Source organism: Vidua macroura, chromosome 1 (assembly GCF_024509145.1).
Source record: "Vidua macroura isolate BioBank_ID:100142 chromosome 1, ASM2450914v1, whole genome shotgun sequence".
NCBI lineage: Eukaryota > Metazoa > Chordata > Aves > Passeriformes > Viduidae > Vidua > Vidua macroura.
In genome coordinates, this window is record NC_071571.1 from 152,077,294 (window position 1) to 152,090,312 (window position 13,019).

A 13,019-nucleotide genomic window follows, 5' to 3' on the forward strand; every position below is an offset into this window, starting at 1 on the left:
TTTATCTGCAGCATTCCTTAAAGGAAAATGACTTCAAACATATCCCAAAGCTGTTTTTTATGCAGAAATATCAGCAGGAGAACAACAGCCACACCAGCTTTGGAGTAAAATCCCAGTGGAATGAGCAGGCAGACAACCAGATGGCAGGAACTAATTTTTAAAAAATAATTAGGGAAATTAATAGGTAAGTTGATAGAATAAAAGCTTCAGAGGACATGGATGGTTGCATGGATGGACAGGAATGAGACATGTGTCTAAAATAAGAAAGATCTCACCTTTTTTGTGGCCCAGGAGACTCCAAGTTGCACTTCTTTTTTTTTTTTTTTTTTTTTTTTTTTTTTTTTTTTTTTTTTTTTCCCCAGTGTGAAATAAAGCTTCTGATTTATTTCATATAAATTCTGCAGGGTGCCATCCTGAACTCACACAGCAAAGGTTCCTGGCTGACATTTTAAGAGATGAAATAAAGAAATACCTAAAACAGTTCTTTTTTTTTTTTTTCTTTAATTCAAAAAGAATTAGTTTGCATAACCACAGAAGCACAAGGAATAAATGAGTTTCTGTGTGTGTGTTACTGCACTTTGCACAAGCTTTGCTTTTCCAGCCCTCTAGTGGAAAGGGAGAGGTATGAGGAAAGGATTTTCAGGATTGCCATACAGCTGGAAATAGTATTTCACAGGGAATATTAATATTAAGGGAAAGACCTCCACGATCACAGTTTTTCAGTGCATGGAGCAGTTTTTCTCACTTCTCACCTCCAAAGCTCTTCCAGAAAACCTCACCAGGTGGTCTTGGCTTTTTGTGACATTGGATTCATGGAATCATTAAGGTTGGCAAAGACCTTCAGGATCATCAAGTCCAACCTTTGACCAAACACCACTGTGCTCATTGAACCACATCATGAAGTGTTTTTTTAACTACCAGAGGTGGTGACTCCACCGCTTCCCTGGACAGTCTATTCCAATACTCAACCACTTTTACAGTGCAGAAATTTTTCCCAGTATCCAGCCTGAATCTCCCCTGGCACACCCTGAGGCCATTTCCCCTTGCATGTGTCTCGTGGGTCCAGGTGCAGGCCAAGCTGAGGATGCATTCCCAGTTGTGTCCATGTAAAAGCTGCAGGATCTGGGATTAAACAAAGCTTCCAGTGAAGTTTCATACAAACCTTTGCTAGCAGGGAGCAGCACTATGTAAAATATGTTTGAGGTTTAATCTCCTTAGAAGTTATACCAGGGGCTAAAGCAATAATTAGAATATAAATATCTTTTATAGAGGCTGCAAAGTATTGGTGGGAGAGGGGGGGTAATATGCAAAAATTGAGTTAGTGATGTAGGGAAAAGTGAAGAATTGGTTATGTGATGTGGAGGAAACATGGAAAGAATGAAAATGAAAGGACTCTGCTCCTGAGTTAATAGTGCTGATGGATGAAATGCCACTGGATGAGCACATCCCATCTTGTTATGCCTCTGCTCTGAGGCAAACGGAGCTTGAACAGCCTCCGTCCCCCAGAGAGCAAATAAAAGAGATTTAATTCAAACAAAAGCTGCTGAGGACAAACAAGGGGAAGAGATACAGTGGGAAATGGGCAAGGAAGGATGAAAGGAGCTAGACAGGCAGTGCTAAGTGAACAAATAACACACTGGCAGTGGGATACTTGTGCAGGGATGAATTACCAGGAGAACCGGGAAAGAGCAGTCTCTGGAGGGGAATGGCAGCCAAGAATCGACTGCTGGCAGATCACAAAATCATGGAATCATTGAGTCATTAAGGCTGGGCAAGACCTCCTAGGCCATCAAGTCCAGCCTTCAACCAAACACCACCATGCCCAATAAACCACATCAGGAAATGCCACATCAGCTCACTGAACACTTCCAGGGACAGTGACTCCACCACTTCCCTGGGCAGCCTATTCCCAATGAAATTGTCCCCAGGCCATCCTGATTCCATTCCATTCCTGATTTCTTCCACTGGGAGAAGATCAGAAGCATCCACTGAAGCCACCAGCACCTCCCTCCTCCCTCTCTCCTCTCTGGTTTATCTCTCTTTTGCTTGTCCCCGGGCTGTGGTTGATTGCACGAGGCAGAAGCCACAGGAAGTTTGGTGGCTTTGTGTTCAGGGAATGCAATCAGGAATCTTTTCTGGTCTCAAACAGTCCCTGAATAGCCCTGAAGCCTAGAGAAATCCATTGTGTTTGGATTCAATCCACCTCACCATCTTTCCTCCTTTTATTGTTCGCTGGCAGCACATGAATAGTCTGATACTGCCTGGGTATCAGAAAATTGAGTTTGCACATTATTTTTGCTTATAAACCACAAAAAAGCCCCAACTGTTCAGAATTTGCTTTTCCCTGCTTTTACATTATCACTCTATTTCTTTGAAAAGCACAATTCACTTTGCATGCAAGCCCAAGATTTTTGTTGTTGAGCAGTTTTGCAGATAAGCAAGGAGAAGTGGGTGAAAAAACCCAAATAATTCACAATTTATTCAAGCCTGAGAGGGAAAAAGAGGGAGCAGGGGAATGATGCTAGGGCTTCAGCAGTAATTCAGAGTCAGAGCTCAGTGAAGGATGGCTGTCTGTCGGTGAGAACAGTGGCACAGCACTTTTCACACCAAGCAGCCCAGGTGATGCTGTCTCTTGTCCCTCTTTTTGGGAAATTTAAACCTTTTTGAAGGTGCAAACAGGTGTGGACCCATTCATTGAAAAGCTGAAGGGATTGCAGTGCATCTCAACAAAATGACAGAAGAGGGAGGTCACTCCTGCAGCCTGAGAGGAAGAAAACCTTTTGAAAAACAGAACGAAATCTTTGCACTCATTCTTGGTGAAAAATGTGGATAACTCTAATTAAAAAAAAAAAAAAAAAAAGAATTTATTTATACTGTTATAAGACACGTGAGAAACTGCATCCAGACCTCCCTTTCCTCCCAGGCTGTTCCTCTGCTTGCTGAGTAGTTGTTAAGTGAGATATTAGGAAAAATTTCTTCACCAAAAGTGTTGTCAGGCATTGGAACAGACACCCCAGGGAAGTGGTGGGGCCACCATTCCTGGTTTTATAAATAAAAATTGTGTGGATGTGGCATTTGAGGACATGGTGAACGTGGTGGTGGTGCTGGGTTCCTGGCTAGGTTCAGTGAGCCTGGTTTGACCTCTTTGCCCCTTCAAATCCAGAGATCTTTCCAGAGATCTCTGCTAACACCTGCACAAAAACATTTTTCCCTCTTTGGGACAGGTGTGTCTTCCCTCTGTGAAACTCTCAGGGATTTAAAAATCCAGGGCACTCTGAGGCAGCTGCACCCACCAGATCTGTTTTCCTCCTCCACAAATCCATCCAGGCAGGCTGGAAACAGCAACCAACAGGCACCAGTGACTCAAACACTGCTCTGTCCCAGCAGGCCAGCATGGAGCTGTCACAGCCTGAGAATGGAGAAAGATTTTTAGATACCAGCTCAGAGCAACAGTGCAGATGCCAGAGGCTTTGTTTGTTGTGTCTGGGTTTGTGGGGGGTTATTTTTAAATTCCTTCATTTTTTTTTCCTCCTCTGTTAATTTTCTCCCATGCTATCAGACTCTTATTTCCTATTTTTCTCTTCATGTTTTATGTGCTTTCTTCAGTTTTAATATGAACCATCTCCCTCTGGAATTCTTGCCCCTTTCCACCACATCTTGCCTTTAAATAAGATGCTGAAGTTCTGCACCTCTGTGCCAGAGTTTAATTCCAACGTCAGGCCTCACAATCCTAACCCTTGGCTTAAAGATGAAGGTTTTCCCAGAGTTAGGGCAGCAACTTGTTCACAGCCTGTGTTTCCAGGATAGAGACTGGGAAAAACAGCTCTCTGCAGGATAAAAAACACAGGCAGACACTCCAGGAGGATTCTCCAAGAGGTAATTTAGGGAAACACCTGGGTGTTTTCTCCCTTTTCTCCCCAGCAGTCCTGCCCAGGCCAAGATTGGTTACAATGCTCTCAGCAAGGCTGCCCATTCTCATCCAGAAGGGAGAAGCTGATTTGAGAAAGAAGAAATAGAAATTGGGGTCCTCATGTCACTTCTGGTTGATGTCCCACCTCATAAGAGACTTAAAGCAACTTAGAAAGGAAAAAATCATGAACTTCTTTCTTCATCCCCTCCTGTGTCTGTGATAGGATAAACTGGACAAAAGGAAAGGAAAATAACTTGCTGACTTGTCACAGAGACTGTGATGGAAATTCTAGAAATGGTCAGGCTAAAGAATGATTTGTAACATGAATTGTGGAAGCAAAAGAAGTAGCAAAGGTTAGGAGAAGGGTGGCAAGTGCTGGTGACCCCAAGATTTCCAGCTCATTTCAATCCCAGCCTTAAACATGTGGCTGTTAGGGAAACCCAGGTCAAGAGATAAAGGAGGTGGAGGGGGGAATAATCAGGGAAAAGCAAAAACTCGTGGGTTGAGATAAGAACAGTTTAATAGCTGAGGCAAATAATACTGGTAATAATAATAATAATAATAATAATAATAATAATAATAATAATAATAATAGAAAAGAGAGAGAGAGAAAGAGAAATAAAACTCAAGCAACCAGTGATGCACCATACACACCTGCTGACCAATGCCCAGCCAATACCAGGACAGTCCAGCTGTGGGTCACTCCACTTTCAGACTCTGCTCATATTTCCACAACATTTAGGCATTGCTGAAGGCTTAAGAAAACTCATAAAATCAGCAATGCAATGTCCATTTTGTGAATTGTCTGCAAACTCGGAGCACAGTGCAACCTCTTCATTATGGCTTGGTTGAGCCCTGTTATTTAGGAGTTTGGAATATCTCTCCTGTGAGGAGACACACTGTGGGAGAGAGGAGAGGAGAGGAGAGGAGAGGAGAGGAGAGGAGAGGAGAGGAGAGGAGAGGAGAGGAGAGGAGAGGAGAGGAGAGGAGAGGAGAGGAGAGGAGAGGAGAGGAGAGGAGAGGAGAGGAGAGGAGAGGAGAGGAGAGGAGAGGAGAGGAGAGGAGAGGAGAGGAGAGGAGAGGAGAGGAGAGGAGAGGAGAGGAGAGGAGAGGAGAGGAGAGGAGAGGAGAGGAGAGGAGAGGAGAGGAGAGGAGAGGAGAGGAGAGGAGAGGAGAGGAGAGGAGAGGAGAGGAGAGGAGAGGAGAGGAGAGGAGAGGAGAGGAGAGGAGAGGAGAGGAGAGGAGAGGAGAGGAGAGGAGAGGAGAGGAGAGGAGAGGAGAGGAGAGGAGAGGAGAGGAGAGGGAGAGGAGAGGGAGAGGAGAGGAGAGGGAGAGGAGAGGGAGAGGAGAGGGAAAGGAGAGGGAGAGGAGAGGGAAAGGAGAGGGAGAGGAGAGGGAAAGGAGAGGGAGAGGAACAGGAAGAGGGAAATCTCATCAATCCATATAAATACCTCCAAGGTGGGTGTCAAAAGGATGGTGCCAGACTCTTTCCAGAGGTGCCCAACAACAGAACAAGGAGCAATGGCCATAAACTAAAACACAGCAAGTTCCATCTCAACCCGAGTAAGAACATCTTTCATGGAGAGTGTCAGACCACAGATACAGCTGCCCAGGGAGGGTGTGGATTCTCCTCTGGAGATGTTTCAAACCCACCTGGACACATTCCTGCTCCAAGTGATCCTGCCCTGGCAGGGGGTTGGACTGGTTGACCTCCAGAGGTCCCTTCCAACCCTAATTCTGTGATTCTGGGACACCAGCTGCTTTCCTCTTTATCTGAGACACTATCTGTTCTTTCCTGAGTACCCAAGGACGCTGGGGTTTATTATCACAGTGTTGTACTGGAAAAGGTGCCTTTTGCAGAGGGACAGTCAGGACCCAGACTGGTGCTTGGTTACATGGAGTGTCTTTCAGTGAGCTAAAAAGTGGAAACCAGGTCTACAAACCCCAGAGCATTTGAGATGCATTCAAGTTGATTTTAAATTCATTAACTCAAGTATCAGTGTATTAACCGAGCCAGGATGGAATGAAGCATGAGATAATTTATCCTTCTTGTGGGATTTTGCAGCTCCTGTTCACTTTGTGCTGCATGGCTGGGTTTGAGTTAGCTCTGATATCTTTGTGCACCGTGACAAAGCTGCAGCTTTTATCTATGGCTCCACCCAGGGCTTGTCTGCCTCTTTCACCAAATCCCAGCTGTTTTAGTTGGAAAATACCTCCAATATTATTGAGTCCAATCTGTGATCACCCTGTTGTCACACAGACCACAGTGGTCTGGGTGCCAAGTCCAGTCATTCCTTGGACACCTCCAGGGATGGGGACCCCATCACCTCCCTGGGTAGCCTTTTCCAATTATTCACAACCCTTTCCATGAAGAAATTCTTCCTGATGTCCAACCTGAACCTCCACCAGTGCAACTGGAGGCTGTTTTCTCTTGTCCTGTTTCCTGTGCCCAGGGAGAAAAGGCCAGCCCCCACCTGGCTTCACCCTCCTCTTTACAATCCAGGTGATTGTAAAGAGCAATGAGGTCTCCCTCGAGCCTCCTTTTCTCCAGGTTAGGCTCCCCCAGCTCCCTCAGCCAGTCCTCATGGCACTCACTCCCTAGAACCTTCACCTTTAGCTTTGTTGCCCTTCTCTGGATACTCTCCAGCACCTCAACAACTCTCTTGAAATGAGGGGTCCAGAACTGGACACAGAACTCAAGGTGCAGCCTTTGTGTTGGGTCTGGCTGGGATGGAGTTAATTTTCCTCACAGCACATTTGCTCAGCAATAAAAACTAGAACAAAAAGGATGAGAAAAGGTTGATGTTCATTATTTACAAAGTTTGTCTTCTGGTGCAATCACTACAAGTATGAAAACCCCGCTTCCCAGATTTGTTCTTGAATAAGGATGAAGGATTCTGCCCAACTGACAACACTGAATATGCCTCACAGGGCACATGAATCCATAGCTGGAAAATAATCTGAGATCCAGAAGTGGGTGACATCATATAAGTAATTAACTGTAAGTGTGTGTTCAAAATATGTAGACAAGCCCACAATTTTTAAAAGATCAGTGTTAAATCAAGGTGAGCCTATCCTGAATTCCCACTAAGGGATACTGAATTAGATCTAAACCCTGCCAAAGTCAGTGGGAATCTCCCCAGAGAAGTTTGGACTCCATTCATTCAAAAGTTTTCAGAAGAGCTAAACTTAGAAGGAGTCTTTTCCAGGAAGGAAGGAAAATGTTAAGTCCTTTGTCCAGCCTGAGGTCAGAGGTTTCAGCAAGAATTATTGGTTTGTCCTCCTTTGGTCTTTTGAGAATTGTCTCTCTGACTTAGGACACACAGAATCCTTGAATTTGGAAAAGACCTCCAAGATGAAGTCTAACTTTCAACCAAATACCACCATTCCCACTAAAATTTATCCCCAGTGCCAGATCTACTCATTTTTTCAATGCTTTCAGGGATGGTGACTCCACCCCCTCTCTGGGGATGCACATATCTATATATCTGTATAATTTATACACATAATCATGTACATAATGTCTGATTTTGCAGACAAAAAACATTTATTTTTATTTCTCTTTTGGGGAGGGGTTTAGGTCATTGCAGCTCAATGAAATCAAACAACAGGGAAACTATCATCTCCCCGTGGAAGCTGCTCAAACATCTAATTATTTTGTCTGTCATATGAGAAGAAATGTGCATTTTGAGTTTGTGTGCATCTATTTTGCCTCTTTTAAGCCCCATTTTGTCCTCAGAGACAGCTCATCACAATTCCAGCTTGGTCAAGTGGAAGTGAGAGGAGGATTTTCCTGTACCCAGCGAAATGTATTCCCACCCCCAAGGTTGTTTTGACTTTATTCCTCCAAGCCCCAGGATACACAGTGGATGTGTAAACATTTACATTTCATAAATCAGTCAGGGAAAGCCACTTTAAGCGCTGTCTTTACGCAAAGTGCATCTTCTTATTAAGTCAAAACATATTATGCAATTACTCTAATGTGCCTCAGGTGCACTTTAAAATGTATATATCTGTTTTCATCTCATGCTCTTGTTATTTATTACATGTCGCAATCGTTGTTCTGTCCCTGCCATGGGTGCCTGATGTATTTTGATATAATTTATAAACAGCTAATAAAACTCAAATGTTTATAGAGGCTTCCTGGGAGGAACCTGAGGTCTAGCAACTCCTCTCAGTCAGCTGGTTGGCGGCAGAAGACAAACAGTGTGCTGTGATGAGTCATTAAGAAGCAATTTTGCATAGATGTGGCTTGATTATATAAGCACAAATAATTCCAGCTGTATTTCCAGCATTTCTGCTCAGGCCAATGGAGAGAGCAGCAAGAAAGAACAGCTGTTTCCATATCATAGGTACAAAGTGGTCAGTTCCTTGCTGCACAGCATCTTTTGTCTTCTCAGATTCTGATTTTCACTCAAAACTCATCCCCTGAAGCCTGAGTGTTCCCTAAAACATCCCTTAAACTGTTGGCAGAAGTCATTTTGGTCTTCTCCAGAAGGAAAACCAGAAAATAGAAATGCAGTGCTTTGTGCTGTGTGAGCTGTCCATAGCACCAGTCCAGTGATGAGCTGGATAATAGGAAAAATTATGTTGAATATTAGGAAAAGTTTCTGCACTGGAAGAGTGGTCAAGCATTGAAACAGGCTGCCCAGGGAAGTTCTGGGGTCACCACCTTTGGAATTGTTCAAAAAATGAGTAGAAATTACACTTCACAATGTGGTTTAGTGGTCATGGATGACCTCAAAGGTCTTTTCCAACTTGAATGGATGACTTTGTGGTCCTGGATTTGTTACTGGTCTGGCACTGGCAGCTGCTCAGTCCCACCAGGCTGGAGCTGAATTCAAAGTGACCAAAATTCCCACCATGGCACATCAACGCTGTGGGTGAAGATCTGTCACCAACACCCTTGAAACACATTTCTCAGGGCCTGAGGTGATTTGATCAGCTTGTTTAGGCTTATCTGGATGATCTGTGAGCTGTTTCATGGTGATCTTTAATCACAGTCTGCCTAAAACAGAGGCAAGAGTAGATGGAGGCAGGCATGGACATTTGCCAGGATGGTTGCTGAAGTATCCTGGTGTCCTGGACTGGGGAGAGGAATTTTTTCTTCTCCCTGAGATGCTCTGATTCTTAATCCAGGTAGCACAAGCCTCAAGGGCTGACTTGACTCTTTTCCCCCTCAAGACAGAAGTCTGCTGTCAGCATCCAGGACATCCCTCTGGCTGCCCTGGCTGTCTTGAGACCCTGGCATGAAGTCAAAAACACCTGTCAAGTTTGTATGAGGAATTACAAGCCACAAGGCTTTGAGTAGTGTGAGAATTAAATTAGCACAGGGTGAAAAATAGAATTTTGGAGTTTTTAAGACAAGGGGTTCAGGGGACAAGATGGAGGGATTTGGGCGTGTCCTCGCCTTCTTTTCCCTTCTTCTTGTCCTCCATGTCTTGGTGTGGTGGTGACACTTTTCCATTGGTTTAGGATAGGGACACACTGTCCAACATAGATGTTAGATATTGGTGCATTGTTATAAACATACTACATTTAACTTTTGACATAAAAGGTAAACACGGCCTGAGAGGGCACGTCAGATGGCTATGGCCTCCTTGCTAGCCAGAGCTTGGCAGGTCAGAGAAAGAATGTTTAGATAAGAAGAAATAAACAACCTTGAAAACTCGACTTCACGCATTCCAGACCTCTTCTTCGGCTGCCGGGCTAGGGGAACAAGGACTTTCACACTGCTGGGGTCTCACCAGCTGACCCTGACAGTCTGCAGCATACAAACATTTAACTGTAGAGGGATTTCATCCAACAGGAATTTCCTCCATCATCTTCAGCTTTCCACTTGCCACCAGTTTTGTTCTTCTCTCCCTCTGGCTTTCAGTCATCCAGAGAAGAAGACATTCACCCTTCACTGCTCAGAGATGAAGAGTTTGGCAGAGGGGCTCTGTAAAAAACCCTGTCAGTCCTCCTGGACAAGTTATCGTTGGGAATTAGCTGAGTCTGGGATAAACAAACAGCCTGGATACTTCAGAATGGTGGGAAGAGCAATATGAATGCGCCTGTTTCTGTCCCTCTGGGAGAAAAATGAACATTTCTCCTCCTCCACGTGCACACTGGAGCAGATGCCTGATCTTTTGAAGCCACTGCAGAAGCCTCAGTGGAGTCATTCCATCACCTCCTGGATGGGGTGGTTTGGGAACAGAGAATGGGTCAAGCTTTGCCATCTCCTTCAATACCCAGTTTGATTTCAAGCAGTACCGACACACTTCCATGTGTGTATCCATGAAAGCAAAGGGAAAACAGCAAATGTGTTTTGATTACTGAGTAACTCAGTGGGATGTGCCTTCAAATACGGAATCAAATTATTTTGTTCTGCATTCAGGTTTCAAGCTGAGAGAAAAAACCACCTTTTTCATTCTAATCTGGCTTTTAAGTGTATTGAAATGGAAGTTTAAAGTGTGAACTTTCCCTTCCCTCTCTTTCATGCTGCAAAGGAAACTGCTTCTGACACATCCTGTGGCTGCTGCTGATCACTGATGAATGGTACTCAGGCCATCCATTAATTTCAATTCCTTCAGGTTGTAACCTATATCAGAGGGGCCAAGTGATAATGAACATGTATTAAAGTGGCTCACAATACCAGCATTCAATTAATTATAAACTGATTTTTAAAGGTATTTGGCCTTTCTGATGCCACTGTCAACAGTAGCTGCTGTTCAGTGCCAAGCACCAGAGAAAGGCCAGAGGGCAGGGAAGACACCAGGAGCTGGTCACATTTTCACCTGTCACAGCCTTGACTCAGGGAATAGGATTAAACCTGGAAAGGCTCAGGCACGTTACTGACCTCCTGCTGCCAAAGGAAAGAAAGAGAAATACAGATAATTTGTCCCTTTTTGGGTTCTTCAGTTCAAAAGACACTGAGTCAACCAAGAAGGCTGGGAAAGCTGGATATACAAGGATTTACAAGGGGAAGCTGGGAGTAGAAGATGTGTCCATACTCATGGTGAAGGCAAATCCCATTATTGTATGAAACTCCCTAAGGGAAGGACCTAGAGAAGATGGGTCCCAGGTCTTGGAGATACTAAAATTTTGACTGGAAATTGGGTGACCTGAACTGCTCAGCCCTATTTGGAACAGGTTTTTGGACTGGTTAGTTCAAAAGAGGATATCCAACGTAATTATTCTGATGTTTTATGTAAGGGTTCCATCTGAGCTGGGTCACCTAAATCTTCCTCCAGAGCCGGTGGATGGAGAATTTTGGGTATAAAATCCAATGGCTTCATTGAATATTTCTCCATTTTTTAGAACTTTAAATATTTACCTCAAACAGAAGAAGAAGAAAAGCTCCAAATATTAAAAAACTTAATAATTCTCTTTTTTTCTGCTTCTCCAGTCTCCAGACTTTCTCTCTACTATCCTCCATTTTCCGAGGATTTTCTCAGCACCCTCTGTGTCCTTTTTCTGCCTGACATGCCTTTAAGCTTTAAAGACTTTAAACAGCAACATTTAAAGTCTCCCTGTCCTGGTGTTAACATGTGTTTTGGGTTTGGGTGTCCCAGGACATGCACTCCTGAAGATTACAAATTACTTTGTGCTGTTCCTGCTGTCTCCTGGAATGATTTCACCCCAGCCACAGCTGGAACAGTTCATGTAAAAACATTTATTATCCATTTACCACTATCACTCTGCTCTTGACATGACTATTTCTTCATCCTTATGGATGGAGAAAATATGTTCTCTCTGAGGGGAAAAAAGGGAATAAAAACTCTGCTCTGGAACTCCATCCAGAATGTGCATGTGAGAAGGAAAAAATGCCTTAAATGTGTTTTTTATCTGTCTAATCTTAGCCAGACCTGGTGTCTTCTCCCAGTCAGTCATTTCAATCCATAAAGATATAACAGAGGAATATTGACCTCATTTTCTCTACTGTTGAATATGTTGGTATTTTTATTTCGCCTTACAAGATAAGAAAGTGGCATTAATTAAATTCTTTCTGTGGAGAAACTGAGGCACAGGAGAAGACTGGAATTCATCTGCATAATTTGGGGTAACTTATTTGTCTTAATTTAATTATTTTCATTCTCGTTATAATTAAAGACAATCCAATCAACAAACTGAATGGAGTTTACAGTGTGAATAACCTGACAAAATGCACCTCTGGTTTAGGATGAGATAAATCACAGAATGGGTTGGGTTGGAAAAAACCTTCAAGATCATCCAGTTCTCTACAGCCTGAGTGTGATTCAGCTTCCTTGGCACTGAATTTATTGAAACTATAGTCAACCAATCTATGCATTTACATGTTGCTGGTCAACAGGACAGAGAGCCAAGAGGAGCCCCATTCCCTCCTACAGCCCGTTAGACACTTTGGGACACCTAAAATAGGTCCAGGAACCAAAGACCAGGTCAACGTGGTGGCTCCACGCATCACTTCTGAAAACGGGGTGGAGGGACCTGGGACATCACCTAATCATGGAATTATAGAATTGCAAAGGTTGGGAAAGTGCTCTAAGTTCATCCAACTGTCAACACCATTAAACCCTGTCCTCATCCACAACCCCTCTGAACACTTCCAGGGATGGGGACTCCATCACTTCTCTGGAAAGCCTGTTCCAATGCGTGACAATGTAAATTAAAATTCACAGATTTTATTGCCTGGAATAATTTTCCCAAGGTTAACTCTGGTGCCTAAAGATACTGGAATCATCATACATCATCCCACACTGAGGGTAAGGTGCTGTTCACTGTCCCCTGGGATACTTGATGGGACTCTGGGAAGAGAGGAAAACAGCTGGAAAAGGAATTGTCCAACCCTTGGCCACTGATTACAGTAATGGCTTGAGGAAGACCTTAAAAAGGAGAAAATGAGGCTCAGAGGAAACCTTATTGCTCTCTACAACCACTGAAAGGAGGCTAAGTGAGAAGAGGGCTGATTTCTTCTCCAAGGAAAGAATAGCACAAGGGGAAAGGGCCTCAAGCTGTGACAGAGCAGGTCCAGGTTGGATATTATGAAAAATTTCTTCACTGAAAGGATGATTAAGCATTGGAATGGACTGCCCAGGGAAATGGTGGAGATATCATCCCTCTAGTGCTCAAAAGTGAGTAGGCATTG